Genomic DNA, 17,767 nt, shown 5'->3' on the forward strand with positions numbered 1-17,767 from the left:
CAGTACTTTGGAGAGAGATCATTTAGGATTAATGCGTGCCGTTGGCTTTTTCACTTTTTTTCTCTATTAAATTCCACCAGATATGAAAAAAACAAACATATTTTCTTTTTGTTATTGTTTTTAAAACATTAAGGAAGTTTAATTTGTCTAATTAATTTTAAATTCGAATTATTAACTAGTGCTCTCGGCAACGGCCATATCACGCTGATAAGACCGGTTCTCGACAATCATTGAAGTTAAGCAGCTTCGAGCGCAGGCAGTACTTTGGAGAGAGACCATTTAGGACTAATGCGTGCCGTTGGCTTTTTCACTTTTTTTCTCTATTAAATTCCACCAGATATGAAAAAAACAAAAATATTTTCTTTTTGTTATTGTTTAAAAAGATGCAGGAAGTTTAGTTTCTCTGATTAATTTTAAATTCGAATTACTAACTAGTGTTCTCGGCAACGGCCATATCACGTGGAAAACACCGGTTCTCGTCCGACCATTGACGTTAAGCAGCTTCGAGCGCGGGCAGAACTAGGGAGGGAGGCCATTTAGGAACACTGAGTGCCGTTGGCTTTTTCACATTTGTCATCTCTTTTTAATTCCACCAGATATGAAAAAAGTAAACATATTTTATTTTTGTTATTGTTTTAAAAAGATGCAGGAAGTTTAATTTGTCTAATTAATTTTAAATTCGAATTCGAATTATAAACTAGTACTCTCGGCAACGGCTATATCACGCTGAAAACACCGGTTCCAGTCCAATCATTGAAGTTAAGCAGCTTCGAGCGGAGGCAGAATTTGGGAGGGAGGACATTTAGGAACACTGAGTACCGTTGGCTTTTTCACTTTTGTTATCTCTTTTTAATTCCACCAGATATGATAAAAAGCAAACATATTTTATTGTTGTTATTGTTTAAAAAGATGCAGGAAGTTTAATTAGTCTAATTATTTTTAAATTCGAATTACTAACTAGTGCTCTCGGCAACGGCCATATCACGCGGAAAACACCGGTTCTCGTCCGACCATTGACGTTAAGCAGCTTCGAGCGCCGGCAGAACTTGGGAGGGAGGCCATTTTGGAACACTGAGTGCCGTTGGCTTTTTCACTTTTGTTATCTCTTTTTAATTCCACCAGATATTAAAAAGCAAACATATTTTATTGTTGTTATTGTTTAAAAAGATGCAGGAAGTTTAATTTGTCTAATTAATTTTAAATTCGAATTACTAACTAGTGTTCTCGGCAACGGCCATATCTCGCGGAAAACACCGGTTCTCGTCCGACCATTGACGTTAAGCAGCTTCGAGCGCGGGCAGAACTTGGGAGGGAGGCCATTTAGGAACACTGAGTGCCGTTGGTTTTTTCACTTTTGTTATCTCTTTTTAATTCCACCAGATAGGAAAAAAGTAAACATTTTACTTTCGTTATTGTTTTAAAAGATGCAGGAAGTTTAATTTGTCTAATTAATTTTAAATTCGAACTATTAACTAGTGCTCTCGGCAACGGCCATATCACGCTGATAACACCGGTTCTCGACAATCATTGAAGTTAAGCAGCTTCGAGCGCAGGCAGAACTTGGGAGGGAGACCATTTAGGAACACTGGGTGCCGCTGGCTTTTTCACTTTTGTTATCTCTTTTAAATTTCAACAGATATGAAAAAAGCAAACATATTTTATTTTTGTTATTGTTTTAAAAAGATACAGGAAGTTTAATTTGTCTAATTAATTTTAAATTCGAATTACTAACTAGTGCTCTCGGCAACGGCCATATCACGCGGAAAACACCGGTTCTCGTCCTATCATTAAAGTTAAGTAACTTTGAGCGCGGGCAGTACTTGGGAGGGAGACCATTTAGGAACAATGCGTGGCGTTGGCTTTTTCACTTTTGTTATCTCTTTTAAATTCCACCAGATATGAAAAAAGCAAACATTTTCTTTTTGTTATTGTTTTAAAAAGATACAGGAAGTTTAATTTGTCTAATTAATTTTAAATTCGAATTATTAACTAGTGCTCTCGGCAACGGCCATATCACGCTGATAACACCGGTTCCCGACAATCATTGAAGTTAAGCAACTTCGAGCGCAGGCAGAACTTGGGAGGGAGACCATTTAGGAACACTGGGTGCCGCTGGCTTTTTCACTTTTGTTATCTCTTTTAAATTTCAACAGATATTAAAAAAGCAAACATATTTTATTTTTGTTATTGTTTTAAAAAGATGAAGGAAGTTTAATTTGTCTAATTATTTTTAAATTCGAATTACTAACTAGTGCTCTCGGCAACGGCCATATAACGCGGAAAACACCGGTTCTCGTCCGACCATTGACGTAAAGCAGCTTCGAGTGCGGCCAGAACTTGGGAGGGAGGCCATTTAGGAACACTGAGTGCCGATGGCTTTTTCACTTTTGTTATCTCTTTTTACTTCCACCAGATATGAAAAAAGCAAACTTTTTATTTTGTTATTGTTTTAAAAAGAAACAGGAATTTTAATTTGTCTAAATAATTTTAAATTCGAATTATTAACTAGTGCTCTCGGCAACGGCCATATCACGCGGAAAACACCGCTTCTCGTCCGACCATTGAAGCTAAGCAGCTTGGAGCGCAGGCAGAACTTGGGAGGGAGGCCATTTAGGAAAACTGAGCGCCGTTGGCTTTTTCACTTTTGTTTTCTCTTTTAAATTCCACCAGATATGAAGAAAACAAAAATATTTTCTTTTTGTTATTGTTTTTAAAACATGCAGGAAGTTTAATTTGTCTAATTAATTTTAATTTCAAATTCGAAATATAAACTAGTACTCTCGGCAACGGCCATATCACGCTGATAACACCGGTTCCCGACAATCATTGAAGTTAAGCAGCTTCGAGCGCAGGCAGAACTTGGGAGGGAGGCCATTTAGGAACACTGAGTACCGTTGGCTTTTTCACTTTTGTTATCTCTTTTAAATTTCAACAGATATTAAAAAAGCAAACATATTTTATTGTTTTTATTGTTTTAAAAAGATGAAGGAAGTTTAATTTGTCTAATTATTTTTAAATTCAAATTACTAACTATTGCTCTCGGCAACGGCCATATCACGCGGAAAACACCGGTTCTCGTCCGACCATTGACGTAAAGCAGCTTCGAGTGCGGCCAGAACTTGGGAGGGAGGCCATTTAGGAACACTGAGTGCCGATGGCTTTTTCACTTTTGTTATCTCTTTTTAATTCCACCAGATATGAAAAAAGCAAACATTTTATTGTTGTTATTGTTTAAAAAGATGCAGGAAGTATAATTTGTCTAATTATTTTTAAATTCGAATTACTAACTAGTGCTCTCGGCAACGGCCAAATCACGCGGAAAACTCCGGTTCTCGTCCGACCATTGACGTTAAGCAGCTTCGAGCGCGGGCAGAACTTGGGAGGGAGGCCATTTAAAAACACTTGAGTGCCGTTGGCTTTTTCACTTTTGTTATCTCTTTTTACTTCCACCAGATATGAAAAAAGCAAACTTTTTATTTTGTTATTGTTTTAAAAAGAAACAGGAATTTTAATTTGTCTAAATAATTTTAAATTCGAATTATTAACTAGTGCTCTCGGCAACGGCCATATCACGCGGAAAACACCGCTTCTCGTCCGACCATTGAAGCTAAGCAGCTTGGAGCGCAGGCAGAACTTGGGAGGGAGGCCATTTAGGAAAACTGAGCGCCGTTGGCTTTTTCACTTTTGTTTTCTCTTTTAAATTCCACCAGATATGAAGAAAACAAAAATATTTTCTTTTTGTTATTGTTTTTAAAACATGCAGGAAGTTTAATTTGTCTAATTAATTTTAATTTCAAATTCGAAATATAAACTAGTACTCTCGGCAACGGCCATATCACGCTGAAAACATCGGTTCCGGTCCAATCATTGAAGTTAAGCAGCTTCGAGCGCAGGCAGAACTTGGGAGGGAGGCCATTTAGGAACACTGAGTACCGTTGGCTTTTTCACTTTTGTTATCTCTTTTTAATTCCACCAGATATGAAAAAAGCAAACATATTTTATTGTTTTTATTGTTTAAAAAGATGCAGGAAGTTTAATTTGTCTAATTATTTTTAAATTCAAATTACTAACTATTGCTCTCGGCAACGGCCATATCACGCGGAAAACACCGGTTCTCGTCCGACCATTGACGTTAAGCAGATTCGAGCGAAAGCAGAACTTGGGAGGGAGACCATTTAGGAACAGTGATTGCCGTTGGCTTTTTCACTTTTGTTATCTCTTTTTAATTCCACCAGATATGAAGAAAACAAACATATTTTCTTTTTTTTTATTGTTCTTAAAACATGCAGGAAGTTTAATTTGTCTAATTATTTTTCAATTCGAATTACTAACTAGTGCTCTCGGCAACGGCCATATCTCGCGGAAAACACCGGTTCTCGTCCGACCATTGACGTTAAGCAGCTTCGAGCGCGGGCAGAACTTGGGAGGGAGGCCATTTAGGAACACTGAGTGCCGTTGGCTTTTTCACTTTTGTTATCTCTTTTTAATTCCACCAGATATGAAAAAGCAAACATATTTTATTGTTGTTATTGTTTAAAAAGTTGCAGGAAGTTTAATTTCTCTAATTATTTTTCAATTCGAATTACTAACCAGTGCTCTCGGCAACGGCCATATCACGCGTAAAACACCGGTTGTCGACCGACCATTGACGTTAAGCAGCTTCGAGCGCAGGCAGAACTTGGGAGGGAGGCCATTTAGGAACACTGAGTGCCGTTGGCTTTTTCACTTTTGTTATCTCTTTTTAATTCCACCAGATATGAAAAAAGCAAACATTTTATTTTTATTATTGTTTTAAAAAGATGCAGGAAGTTTAATTGGTCTAATTAATTTTAAATTCGAATTATTAACTAGTGCTCTCGGCAACGGCCATAGCACGCTGATAACACCGGTTCTCGACAATCATTGAAGTTAAGCAGCTTCGAGCAGGCAGTACTTTGGAGAGAGACCATTTAGGATTAATGCGTGCCGTTGGCTTTTTCACTTTTTTTCTCTATTAAATTCCACCAGATATGAAAAAAACAATCATAGTTTCTTTTTGTTATTGTTTTTAAAACATTAAGGAAGTTTAATTTGTCTAATTAATTTTAAATTCGAATTATTAACTAGTGCTCTCGGCAACGGCCATATCACGCTGATAAGACCGGTTCTCGACAATCATTGAAGTTAAGCAGCTTCGAGCGCAGGCAGTACTTTGGAGAGAGACCATTTAGGATTAATGCGTGCCGTTGGCTTTTTCACTTTGTTTCTTTATTAAATTCCACCAGATATGAAAAAAAACAAACATATTTTCTTTTTGTTATTGTTTTTAAAACATTATGGAAGTTCAATTTGTCTAATTAATTTTAAATTCGAATTATTAACTAGTGCTCTCGGCAACGGCCATATCACGCTGATAACACCGGTTCTCGACAATCATTGAAGTTAAACAGCTTCGAGCGCAAGCAGAACTTGGGAGGGAGACCATTTAGGAACACTGAGTGCCGTTGGCTTTTTCACTTTTGTTATCTCTTTTTAATTCCACCAGATATGAAAAAGCAAACATAGCTTATTGTTATTATTGTTTAAAAAGATGCAGGAAGTTTAATTTGTCTAATTATTTTTCAATTCGAATTACTAACTAGTGCTATCGGCAACGGCCATATCACGCGGAAAACACCGGTTCTCGTCCGACCATTGACGTTAAGCAGCTTCGAGCGCGGGCAGAACTTGGGAGGGAGGCCATTTAGGAACACTGAGTGCCGTTGGCTTTTTCACTTTTGTTATCTCTTTTTAATTCCACCAGATATGAAAAAGCAAACATATTTTATTGTTGTTATTGTTTAAAAAGATGCAGGAAGTTTAATTTGTCTAATTATTTTTCAATTCGAATTACTAACTAGTGCTCTCGGCAACGGCCATATCTCGCGGAAAACACCGGTTCTCGTCCGACCATTGACGTTAAGCAGCTTCGAGCGCGGGCAGAACTTGGGAGGGAGGCCATTTAGGAACACTGAGTGCCGTTGGCTTTTTCACTTTTGTTATCTCTTTTTAATTCCACCAGATATGAAAAAGCAAACATATTTTATTGTTATTATTGTTTAAAAAGATGCAGGAAGTTTAATTTGTCTAATTATTTTTCAATTCGAATTACTAACTAGTGCTCTCGGCAACGGCCATATCTCGCGGAAAACACCGGTTCTCGTCCGACCATTGACGTTAAGCAGCTTCGAGCGCGGGCAGAACTTGGGAGGGAGGCCATTTAGGAACACTGAGTGCCGTTGGCTTTTTCACTTTTGTTATCTCTTTTTAATTCCACCAGATATGAAAAAGCAAACATATTTTATTGTTGTTATTGTTTAAAAAGTTGCAGGAAGTTTAATTTCTCTAATTATTTTTCAATTCGAATTACTAACTAGTGCTCTCGGCAACGGCCATATCACGCGGAAAACACCGGTTCTCGACCGACCATTGACGTTAAGCAGCTTCGAACGCAGGCAGAACTTGGGAGGGAGACCATTTAGGAACAATGCGTGCCGTTTGCTTTTTCACTTTTGTTTTCTCTTTTAAATTCCACCAGATATGAAGAAAACTAACATATTTTCTTTTTTTTATTGTTTTTAAAACATGCAGGAAGTTTAATTTGTCTAATTAATTTTAAATTCGAATTACTAACTAGTGTTCTCGGCAACGGCCATATCTCGCGGAAAACACCGGTTCTCGTCCGACCATTGACGTTAAGCAGCTTCGAGCGCGGGCAGAACTTGGGAGGGAGGCCATTTAGGAACACTGAGTGCCGTTGGCTTTTTCACTTTTGTTATCTCTTTTTAATTCCACCAGATATGAAAAAAGCAAACATTTTATTTTTATTATTGTTTTAAAAAGATGCAGGAAGTTTAATTGGTCTAATTAATTTTAAATTCGAATTATTAACTAGTGCTCTCGGCAACGGCCATAGCACGCTGATAACACCGGTTCTCGACAATCATTGAAGTTAAGCAGCTTCGAGCAGGCAGTACTTTGGAGAGAGACCATTTAGGATTAATGCGTGCCGTTGGCTTTTTCACTTTTTTTCTCTATTAAATTCCACCAGATATGAAAAAAACAATCATATTTTCTTTTTGTTATTGTTTTTAAAACATTAAGGAAGTTTAATTTGTCTAATTAATTTTAAATTCGAATTATTAACTAGTGCTCTCGGCAACGGCCATATCACGCTGATAAGACCGGTTCTCGACAATCATTGAAGTTAAGCAGCTTCGAGCGCAGGCAGTACTTTGGAGAGAGACCATTTAGGATTAATGCGTGCCGTTGGCTTTTTCACTTTGTTTCTCTATTAAATTCCACCAGATATGAAAAAAACAAACATATTTTCTTTTTGTTATTGTTTTTAAAACATTATGGAAGTTTAATTTGTCTAATTAATTTTAAATTCGAATTATTAACTAGTGCTCTCGGCAACGGCCATATCACGCTGATAACACCGGTTCTCGACAATCATTGAAGTTAAACAGCTTCGAGCGCAAGCAGAACTTGGGAGGGAGACCATTTAGGAACACTGAGTGCCGTTGGCTTTTTCACTTTTGTTATCTCTTTTTAATTCCACCAGATATGAAAAAGCAAACATATTTTATTGTTATTATTGTTTAAAAAGATGCAGGAAGTTTAATTTGTCTAATTAATTTTAAATTCGAATTATTTACTAGTGCTCTCGGCAACGGCCATATCACGCTGAAAACACCGCTTCTCGTCCTATCATTAAAGTTAAGTGACTTTGAGCGCAGGCAGTACGTGGGAGGGAGGCCATTTAGGAACACTTGGTGCCGTTGGCTTTTTCACTTTTGTTATCTCTTTTTTAAATTTCAACAGATATGAAAAAAGCAAACATATTTTATTTTTGTTATTATTGTAAAAAGATGCAGGAAGTTTAATTTGTCTAATTAATTTTAAATTCGAATTATTAAATAGTGCTCTCGGCAACGGCCATAGCACGCTGATAACACCGGTTCTCGACAATCATTGAAGTTAAACAGCTTCGAGCGCAAGCAGAACTTGGGAGGGAGACCATTTAGGAACACTGAGTGCCGTTGGCTTTTTCACTTTTGTTATCTCTTTTTAATTCCACCAGATATGAAAAAGCAAACATATTTTATTGTTATTATTGTTTAAAAAGATGCAGGAAGTTTAATTTGTCTAATTATTTTTCAATTCGAATTACTAACTAGTGCTCTCGGCAACGGCCATATCACGCGGAAAACACCGGTTCTCGTCCGACCATTGACGTTAAGCAGCTTCGAGCGCAAGCAGAACTTGGGAGGGAGGCCATTTAGGAACACTGAGTGCCGTTTGCTTTTTCACTTTTGTTTTCTCTTTTAAATTCCACCAGATATGAAGAAAACAAACATATTTTCTTTTTGTTATTGTTTTTTAAAGATGCAGGAAGTTTAATTTGTCTAATTAATTTTAATTTCAAATTCGAATTATAAACTAGTGCTCTCGGCAACAGCCATACCACGCTGAAAACACCGCTTCTCGTCCTATCATTAAAGTTAAGTGACTTTGAGCGCAGGCAGTACTTGGGAGGGAGGCCATTTAGGAACACTGAGTGCCGTTGGCTTTTCACTTTTGTTTTCTCTTTTAAATTCCACTAGATATGAAGAAAACAAAAATATTTTCTTTTTGTTATTGTTTTAAAAAGATGCAGGAAGTTTAATTTGTCTAATTAATTTTAAATTCGAATTATTAAATAGTGCTCTCGGCAACGGCCATAGCACGCTGATAACACCGGTTCTCGACAATCATTGAAGTTAAACAGCTTCGAGCGCAAGCAGAACTTGGGAGGGAGACCATTTAGGAACACTGAGTGCCGTTGGCTTTTTCACTTTTGTTATCTCTTTTTAATTCCACCAGATATGAAAAAGCAAACATATTTTATTGTTATTATTGTTTAAAAAGATACAGGAAGTTTAATTTGTCTAATTATTTTTCAATTCGAATTACTAACTAGTGCTCTCGGCAACGGCCATATCACGCGGAAAACACCGGTTCTCGTCCGACCATTGACGTTAAGCAGCTTCGAGCGCAAGCAGAACTTGGGAGGGAGGCCATTTAGGAACACTGAGTGCCGTTTGCTTTTTCACTTTTGTTTTCTCTTTTAAATTCCACCAGATATGAATAAAACAAACATATTTTCTTTTTGTTATTGTTTTTTAAAGATGCAGGAAGTTTAATTTGTCTAATTAATTTTAATTTCAAATTCGAATTATAAACTAGTGCTCTCGGCAACAGCCATACCACGCTGAAAACACCGGTTGCAGTCCGATCATAGAAGTTAAGCAGCTCCGAGCGCAGGCAGAACTTGGGAGGGAGACCATTTAGGAACAATGCGTGCCGTTGGCTTTTTCCCTTTTGTTATCTCTTTTTAATTTCAACAGATATGAAAAAAGCAAACATATTTTATTTTTGTTATTGTTTTAAAAAGATGCAGGAAGTTTAATTTGTCTAATTAATTTTAAATTCGAATTATTTACTAGTGCTCTCGGCAACGGCCATATCACGCGGAAAACACCGGTTCTCGTCCGACCATTGAAGTTAAGCAGCTTCGTGCGCAGGCAGAACTTGGGATTGAGGCCCTTTAGGAACACTGAGTGCCGTTGGCTTTTTCACTTTTGTTATCTCTTTTTAATTCCACCAGATATGAAAAAAGCAAACATATTTTATTTTTGTTATTGATTAAAAAGATGCAGAAAGTTTAATTTGTGTAATTAATTTTAAATTCGAATTACCACAAGTAGAATAAGATTTTTTGCCGTAGCCTCTGTGTCTGAATGTTCTGACGTTAATCTTTTTAAAGTTTCCAACGGAGCTCGCGTGAATGGAGAGGTAAAATTTCTAAAATCTCATCTCGGCCACGACCGAGAACGAGCTTTTGAAGCAGCGTTCCACAGCTGTGGAGAGTGAAGTAAAACAGGCGGGGCTAATTTTTTAATCTGAGTAAGTTTAGCATGGAGGGTTTCTCCCACGGTGTTTACGTTTTTTTGGCAACGGCGTATCGTGTGGAGTGCTAAGGTGGGTCGAATGTTTTAAGTGAAACCCAGTTTTTAGCGGTTAATGTTAGTTGGAGAGAAAAACTTTTGGTGTTCAACCACCATTTACTCTACTGTAGATACATTCGGCTTAGCCTTGGGATATCAAGTTTTAGGAACACTCGAGATGAGACGTTCGTTAGAGAGAACCTGACACACAATACCCTCATTCCTAAGCTGGAAATCTAGGTCCTTGGTGTTAGATTAGTCACCTTGTGGAATTAATAACTAGTGCTCTCGGCAACGGCCATATCACGCTGATAACACCGGTTCCCGTCCAATCATTGAAGTTAAGCAGCTTCGAGCGCAGGCAGAACTTGGGAGGGAGACCATTTAGGAACGCTGCATGCCGTTGGCTTTTTAATTTTTGTTTTTTCTTTTAAATTCTACCTGATATGAAAAAAGCAAACATATTTTATTTTTGTTATTGTTTTAAAAAGATGCAGGAAGTTTAATTTGTCTAGTTAATTTTAAATTCGAATTATTATTAAGTGCTCTCGGCAACGGCCATATCACGCGGAAAACACCGGTTCTCGTCCGACCGTTGAAGTTAAGCAGCTTCGAGCGCAGGCAGTACTTGGGAGGGAGGCCATTAAGGAACACTGAGTGCCGTTGGCTTTTTCACTTTGTTATCTCTTTAAAATTCCACCAGATATGAAAAAAGTAAACAAATTTTATTTTTGTTATTGTTTTAAAAAGATGCAAAAAGTTTAATTTGTCTAATTAATTTTTATTTCAAATTCGAATTATTCACTAGTGCTCTCGGCAACGGCCATATCACGCGGAAAACACCGGTTCTCGTCCTATCATTAAAGTTAAGTAACTTTGAGCGCAGGCAATACTTGGGAGGGAGACCATTTAGGATCAATGCGTTCCGTTGGCTTTTTCACTTTTTTTTCTCTTTTAAATTCCACCAGATATGAAGAAAACTAACATATTTTCTTTTTGTTATTGTTTTTAAAACATGCAGGAAGTTTAATTTGTCTAATTAATTTTAATTTCAAATTCGAATTATAAACTAGTGCTCTCGGCAATGACCATATCACGCGGAAATACCGGTTCTCGTCCGACCGTTGAGGTTAATCAGTTTCGAGCGCAGGCAGTACATGGGAGGGAGACCATTTAGTAACAGAGAGTGCCGTTGGCTTTTTCACTTTTGTTATCTCTTTTTAATTCCACCAGATATGAAAAAAGTAAACAAATTTTATTTTTGTTATTGTTTTAAAAAGATGCAGAAAGTTTAATTTGCCCAATTAATTTCAATATCGAATTATTAACTAGTGCTCTCGGCAACGCCATATCACGCTTATAACACCGGTTCTCGTCCAATCATTGAAGTTAAGCAGCTTCTAGCGCAGGCAGAACTTGGGAGGGAGACCATTTAGGAACAATGAGAGCCGTTGGCTTTTTCATTTTTGTTTTCTCTTTTAAATTCTACCAGATATGAAAAAAGCAAACATATTTTATTTTTGTTATTGTTTTAAAAAGATGCAGGAAGTTTAATTTGTCTAATTAATATTAAATTCGAATTATTTACTATTGCTCTCGGCAACGGCATTATCACGCTGAAAACACCGGTTCTCGTCCTATCTAATGATAAGTTAAGTAATTTTGAGCACAGGCAGTACTTGGGAGGGACACCATTTAGGAACAATGCGTTCCGTTGGCTTTTTCACTTTTGTTTTCTCTTTTAAATTCCACCAGATATGAAGAAAACAAACATATTTTCTTTTTGTTATTGTTTTTAAAACATGCAGGAAGTTTAATTTGTCTAATTAATTTCAAATTCGAATTACTAACTAGTGCTCTCAGAAACGGCCATATCACGCGGAAAGCACCGGTTCTCGTCCGACCATTGACGTTAGGCAGCTTCGAGCCAAGGCAGAACTTGGGTGGGAGTGCATTTAGGAACACTGAGTGCCGTTGGCTTTTTCACTTTTGTTATCTCTTTTTATTTCCACCAGATATGAAAAAAGTAAACAAATTTTATTTTTGTTATTGTTTTAAAAAGATGCAGAAAGTTTAATTTGTCCAATTAATTTCAAATTCTAATTATTACTAGTGCTCTCGGCAGCGGCCATATCACGCTTATAACACCGGTTCTCGTCCAATCAATGAAGTTGAGCAGCTTCTAGCGCAGGCAGAACTTGGGAGGGAGACCATTTAGGAACACTGCCAGCCGTTGGCTTTTTCATTTTTGTTTTCTCTTTTAAATTCTACCAGATATGAAAAAAGCAAACATATTTTATTTTTGTTATTGTTTTAAAAAGATGCAGGAAGTTTAATTTGTCTAATTAATATTAAATTCGAATTATTTACTATTGCTCTCGGCAACGGCATTATCACGCTGAAAACACCGGTTCTCGTCCTATCTAATGATAAGTTAAGTAACTTTGAGCACAGGCAGTACTTGGGAGGGACACCATTTAGGAACAATGCGTGCCGTTGGCTTTTTCACTTTTGTTTTCTCTTTTAAATTCCACCAGATATGAAGAAAACAAACATATTTTCTTTTTGTTATTGTTTTTAAAACATGCAGGAAGTTTAATTTGTCTAATTAATTTGAAATTCGAATTACTAACTAGTGCTCTCAGAAACGGCCATATCACGCGGAAAGCACCGGTTCTCGTCCGACCATTGACGTTAGGCAGCTTCGAGCCAAGGCAGAACTTGGGTGGGAGGCCATTTAGGAACACTGAGTGCCGTTGGCTTTTTCACTTTTGTTATCTCTTTTTATTTCCACCAGATATGAAAAAAGTAAACAAATTTTATTTTTGTTATTGTTTTAAAAAGATGCAGAAAGTTTAATTTGTCCAATTAATTTCAAATTCGAATTATTACTAGTGCTCTCGGTAGCGGCCATATCACGCTTATAACACCGGTTCTCGTCCAATCAATGAAGTTGAGCAGCTTCTAGCGCAGGCAGAACTTGGGAGGGAGACAATTTAGGAACACTGCCAGCCGTTGGCTTTTTCATTTTTGTTTTCTCTTTTAAATTCTACCAGATATGAAAAAAGCAAACATATTTTATTTTTGTTATTGTTTAAAAAGATGCAGGAAGTTTAATTTGTCTAATTAATTTTAAATTCGAATTACTACAAGTAGAATAAGATTTTTTGCCGTAGCCTCTGTGTCTGAATGTTCTGACGTTAAGCTTTTTAAAGTTTCCAACGGAGCTCGCGTGAATGGAGAGGTAAAATTTCTAGAATCTCATATCGGCCACGACCGAGAACGAGCTTTTGAAGCAGCGTTCCACAGCTGTGGAGAGTGAAGTAAAACAGGCGGGGCTAATTTTTTTAATCTGAGTAAGTTTAGCATGGAGGGTTTCTCCCACGGTGTTTACGTTTTTTATGGCAACGGCGTATCGTGTGGAGTGCTAAGGGGGTCGGATTTTTTAAGTGAAACCCAGTTTTTAGCGGTTAATGTTAGTTGGCGCCGAGAAAAAATGTTAGGAGAGAAAAACTTTTGGTGTTCAACCACCATTTACTCTACTGTAGATACATTCGGCCTAGCCTTGGGATATCATGTTTTAGGAACACTCGAGATGAGACGTTCGTTAGAGAGAACCTGACACACAATACCGTCATTCCTAAGCTGGAAATCTAGGTCCTTGGTGTTAGATTAGTCACCTTGTGGAATTACTAACTAGTGCTCTCGGCAACGGCCATATCACGCTGATAACACCGGTTCCCGTCCAATCATTGAAGTTAAGCAGCTTCGAGCGCAGGCAGAACTTGGGAGGGAGACCATTTAGGAACGCTGCATGCCGTTGGCTTTTTAATTTTTGTTTTTTCTTTTAAATTCTACCAGATATGAAAAAAGCGAACATATTTTATTTTTGTTATTGTTTTAAAAAGATGCAGGAAGTTTAATTTGTCTAGTTAATTTTAAATTCGAATTATTAACTAGTACTCTCGGCAACGGCCATATCACGCTGAAAACAACGGTTCTCGTCCGCTCATTGAAGTTAAGCAGCTTCGAGCGCAGGCTGTACTTGGGAGGGAGGCCATTTAGGAACACTGAATGCCGTTGGCTTTTTAATTTTTGTTTTTTCTTTTAAATTCTACCAGATATGAAAAAAGCGAACATATTTTATTTTTGTTATTGTTTTAAAAAGATGCAGGAAGTTTAATTTGTCTAGTTAATTTTAAATTCGAATTATTAACTAGTACTCTCGGCAGCGGCCATATCACGCTTATAACACCGGTTCTCGTCCAATCAATGAAGTTGAGCAGCTTCTAGCGCAGGCAGAACTTGGGAGGGAGACAATTTAGGAACACTGCCAGCCGTTGGCTTTTTCATTTTTGTTTTCTCTTTTAAATTCTACCAGATATGAATAAAGCAAACATATTTTATTTTTGTTATTGTTTAAAAAGATGCAGGAAGTTTCATTTGTCTAATTATTTTTAATTTCGAATTATTAACTAGTGCTCTCGGCAACGGCCATATCACGCGGAAAACACCGGTTCTCGTCCGACCATTGAAGTTAAGCAGCTTCGTGCGCAGGCAGAACTTAGGATTGAGGCCCTTTAGGAACACTGAGTGCCGTTGGCTTTTTCAATTTTGTTATCTCTTTTTAATTCCACCAGATATGAAAAAAGCAATCATATTTTATTTTTGTTATTGTTTAAAAAGATGCAGGAAGTTTAATTTGTCTAATTAATTTTAAATTCGAATTACCACAAGTAGAATAAGATTTTTTGCCGTAGCCTCTGTTTCTGAATGTTCTGACGTTAAGCTTTTTAAAGTTTCCAACGGAGCTCGCGTGAATGGAGAGGTAAAATTTCTAAAATCTCATCTCGGCCACGACCGAGAACGAGCTTTTGAAGCATTGTTCCACAGCTGTGGAGAGTGAAAAAAAACAGGCGGGGCTAATTTTTTTAATCTGAGTAAGTTTAGCATGGAGGGTTTCTCCCACGGTGTTTACGTTTTTTATGGCAACGGCGTATCGTGTGGAGTGCTAAGGGGGTCGGATTTTTTAAGTGAAACCCAGTTTTTAGCGGTTAATGTTAGTTGGCGCCGAGAAAAAATGTTAGGAGAGAAAAACTTTTGGTGTTCAACCACCATTTACTCTACTGTAGATACATTCGGCCTAGCCTTGGGATATCATGTTTTAGGAACACTCGAGATGAGACGTTCGTTAGAGAGAACCTGACACACAATACCCTCATTCCTAAGCTGGAAATCTAGGTCCTTGGTGTTAGATTAGTCACCTTGTGGAATTACTAACTAGTGCTCTCGGCAACGGCCATATCACGCTGATAACACCGGTTCCGGTCCAATCATTGAAGTTAAGTAGTTTCGAGCGCAGGCAGAACTTGGGAGGGAGACCATTTAGGAACGCTGCATGCCGTTGGCTTTTTAATTTTTGTTTTTTCTTTTAAATTCTACCAGATATGAAAAAAGCGAACATATTTTATTTTTGTTATTGTTTTAAAAAGATGCAGGAAGTTTAATTTGTCTAGTTAATTTTAAATTCGAATTATTAACTAGTACTCTCGGCAGCGGCCATATCACGCTTATAACACCGGTTCTCGTCCAATCAATGAAGTTGAGCAGCTTCTAGCGCAGGCAGAACTTGGGAGGGAGACAATTTAGGAACACTGCCAGCCGTTGGCTTTTTCATTTTTGTTTTCTCTTTTAAATTCTACCAGATATGAAAAAAGCAAACATATTTTATTTTTGTTATTGTTTTAAAAAGATGCAGAAAGTTTAATTTGTCCAATTAATTTCAAATTCGAATTATTACTAGTGCTCTCGGTAGCGGCCATATCACGCTTATAACACCGGTTCTCGTCCAATCAATGAAGTTGAGCAGCTTCTAGCGCAGGCAGAACTTGGGAGGGAGACAATTTAGGAACACTGCCAGCCGTTGGCTTTTTCAATTTTGTTTTCTCTTTTAAATTCTACCAGATATGAAAAAAGCAAACATATTTTATTTTTGTTATTGTTTAAAAAGATGCAGGAAGTTTAATTTGTCTAATTAATTTTAAATTCGAATTACTACAAGTAGAATAAGATTTTTTGCCGAAGCCTCTGTGTCTGAATGTTCTGACGTTAAGCTTTTTAAAGTTTCCAACGGAGCTCGCGTGAATGGAGAGGTAAAATTTCTAGAATCTCATATCGGCCACGACCGAGAACGAGCTTTTGAAGCAGCGTTCCACAGCTGTGGAGAGTGAAGTAAAACAGGCGGGGCTAATTTTTTTAATCTGAGTAAGTTTAGCATGGAGGGTTTCTCTCACGGTGTTTACGTTTTTTATGGCAACGGCGTATCGTGTGGAGTGCTAAGGGGGTCGGATTTTTTAAGTGAAACCCAGTTTTTAGCGGTTAATGTTAGTTGGCGCCGAGAAAAAATGTTAGGAGAGAAAATCTTTTGGTGTTCAACCACCATTTACTCTACTGTAGATACATTCGGCCTAGCCTTGGGATATCATGTTTTAGGAACACTCGAGATGAGACGATCGTTAGACAGAACCTGACCACAATACCCTCATTCCTAAGCTGGAAATCTAGGTCCTTGGTGTTAGATTAGTCACCTTGTGGAATTACTAACTAGTGCTCTCGGCAACGGCCATATCACGCTGATAACACCGGTTCCCGTCCAATCATTGAAGTTAAGCAGCTTCGAGCGCAGGCTGTACTTGGGAGGGAGGCCATTTAGGAACACTGAATGCCGTTGGCTTTTTCACTTTTGATATCTCTTTTTAATTCCACCAGATATGAAAAAAGTAAACAAATTTTATTTTTGTTATTGTTTTAAAAAGATGCAGAAAGTTTAATTTGTCTAATTAATTTTAATTTCAAATTCGAATTATTTACTAGTGCTCTCGGCAACGGCCATATCACGCGGAAAACACCGGTTCTCGTCCTATCATTTAAGTTAAGTAACTTTGAGCGCAGGCAATACTTGGGAGGGAGACCATTTAGGATCAATGCGTTCCGTTGGCTTTTTCACTTTTTTTTTCTCTTTTAAATTCCACCAGATATGAAGAAAACTAACATATTTTCTTTTTGTTATTGTTTTTAAAACATGCAGGAAGTTTAATTTGTCTAATTAATTTTAATTTCAAATTCGAATTATAAACTAGTGCACTCGGCAACGGCCATATCACGCGGAAAACACCGGTTCTCGTCCGACCGTTGAAGTTAAGCAGCTTCGAGCGCAGGCAGTACTTGGAAGGGAGACCGTTTAGTAACAGAGAGTGCCGTTGGCTTTTTCACTTTTGTTATCTATTTTTAATACCACCAGATATGAAAAAAGTAAACAAATTTTATTTTTGTTATTGTTTTAAAAAGATGCAGAAAGTTTAATTTGTCCAATTAATTTCAATATCGAATTATTAACTAGTACTCTCGGCAACGGCCATATCACGCTGAAAACAACGGTTCTCGTCCGCTCATTGAGGTTAAGCAGCTTCGAGCTCAGGCTGAACTTGGGAGGGAGGCCATTTAGGAACACTGAATGCCGTTGCCTTTTTCCCTTTTGTTATCTCTTTTTAATTCCTCCAGATATGAAAAAAGCAAAAATATTTTATTTTTGTTATTGTTTTAAAAAGATGCAGAAAGTTTAATTTGTCGAATTAATTTTAAATTTGAATTATTTACTAGTGTTCTCGGCAACGGCCATGTCACGATGATAACACCGGTTCTCGTCCGATCATTGAAGTTAAGCAGCTTCGAGCGCAGGCAACACTTGGGAGGGAGAC

General features: G+C 37.5%; 1 pseudogene; it reads left to right on the forward strand.

The window, feature by feature from the left end:
- The first annotated feature begins 10,560 nt into the window (after positions 1 to 10,560).
- On the forward strand, positions 10,561 to 10,679 carry LOC149703766 (5S ribosomal RNA; annotated as a pseudogene).
- Positions 10,680 to 17,767: the final 7,088 nt, after the last annotated feature.

The sequence above is a fragment of the Phalangium opilio genome, unplaced genomic scaffold (assembly GCF_054372755.1).
Source record: "Phalangium opilio isolate 3A_F unplaced genomic scaffold, DU_Popi_V2 ptg000017l_1, whole genome shotgun sequence".
Taxonomy (NCBI): Eukaryota; Metazoa; Arthropoda; class Arachnida; order Opiliones; family Phalangiidae; genus Phalangium; species Phalangium opilio.